General features: G+C 35.6%; 1 non-coding gene across 1 annotated transcript; it reads right to left on the reverse strand.

The window, feature by feature from the left end:
• Nucleotides 1–632: 632 nt before the first annotated feature.
• On the reverse strand, nt 633–701 carry LOC148094473 (small nucleolar RNA SNORD31). Its single transcript, XR_015716446.1, has one exon. It is a non-coding gene; the product is annotated as a small nucleolar RNA SNORD31 (small nucleolar RNA).
• Between the last annotated feature and the right edge of the window lie 1012 nt (nt 702–1713).

Below are 1713 nucleotides of genomic sequence, written 5' to 3' on the forward strand. Positions count from 1 at the left end.
TTCAGTGGGACCAGGGTAAGACTGATAAACTTTGTATTTTGTAGATTATTTTCACAGACAACTATCAAAAGAAATGTACTGAGTCTTAAACTTTAAAATTAGAGAAAGTTAAATGAGGGGGAAATAAATCAATTTAGAAAAAATAGAAACAACTGTTGCTCTTTCTAATGTTGCACATATTTTGACAAAAGAAAGCATCTCTTTCTTCCTGCTCTAAGTCCATTATTATGAAGTTGCTTCTCCAAAATGCATGTGGTCTTTATGAACCAGAAAGGACACAGGACACTAAGATATTCAAAAGAATTTTTTTAACCTTATGAAGAAATAAGCTTATTGACTCCTAAAGGATCCTAATAGAGGAGTTTTGGCTAGTTCTCCAAGCTGTGTATACAAATGTGGTTTAGGTATCTATATATAGTGCATCCTGACAACACTGGCTTCTTCTCTGGTCAAGTCCAGGTATGAAGCTTGGAAACTGGCATGAAATGGGTACCTTGTTCCCTTTTACATCTCTGTAAGGGGATGAATATATTTGAATATATTTCCAAACTAGAAGAAAAATCGACTCAGCAATATATCTATTTTCAGACCACTTTATTTTTATTTTTATGTATGTATGCATGTATTTATTTCACAGCTCAGAAAATACCTTTCAGTCACAGTGATCAGACTGGGGCAATATTGAACTCATCCCTGGTGAGGCCACTTTCTTTTAAAACTGATCCGTTCAATATATCTACTCAAACAGCAGGGTCCATGTGTCTGCAGCAGGGCAGATGAGGTGAGAAAGCAGTGATTTGAATCCTGGCTTGAGCACTTGCTTGCTGTGAAATTTAAGGTAATTGTCTTGAGCCCTCTGAGTACAAGGTTCCTAACCTCTCAAATATAAGGCAGCAATCAGAGCATTCCTGAATGAACGCTCAAACTCAACCTCCGTCCTAGAATCAGTGTCAGGTAGGCTGAGTACAATGTACTTGAAATGTCCGGTACATTTATACATTCATTTGTAAATCACTCTTCATTGCCCCGCCTCTATCAGAAACATATTTTTATTAAAATTAAGTGTGCTCATTTCTGCAATGGATCTTGAGACTAAATGACTTTAAATGAACCACCCCAAGTCATACATAATCATCTTCTTACAGCCTCATTTCCAGAATGAGCTTCGGAAAGCTTATGTGGGAGGAATCTAATTTTTTTATCTTAGCTTGTCAGTGTTTAATGTCCTGTTTTAAAGTGTAACTATAAAGTAATAAGATTAATTTTCCTGTTTGACTTGCACAGTGGCTCTAAATTCTATTCAAAGAACATCAAGGTCATTCTAAGCAACTGAGTAAGTGTTAAAGTATATAAGACTTCACGGTAAGAATATTATATAACATGGGGTCTATTTGTGCGTGTGTGTGTGTGTAATGTTTATCAGCTTCAGTACTTGATAGAAGAAACTGATAATTGCTTGACACATAAGAGCAATCATGTGCAGTTTATCATAAGTAAAAATAAGTAAAATTAGGAAACAAGAGTTCAGAGAGTCCAGTTTTTTAACATGTACAGTATAGAGAGAAGCCAGGACCTGACTCAGGCATTCTAGTTCCAGATTCCTGCTTTTTCTATCTAATACAATTGAGAAACTGCTCTCAAACATGCTATTCCCAACTGTATATCATTTTGACTTTCCGTTTAAGAAACTATAGTTCAAAGAAGGAAACTACT

Source organism: Miniopterus natalensis, chromosome 1 (assembly GCF_054644295.1).
Source record: "Miniopterus natalensis isolate mMinNat1 chromosome 1, mMinNat1.hap1, whole genome shotgun sequence".
In the NCBI taxonomy this organism is placed as follows: Eukaryota; Metazoa; Chordata; class Mammalia; order Chiroptera; family Miniopteridae; genus Miniopterus; species Miniopterus natalensis.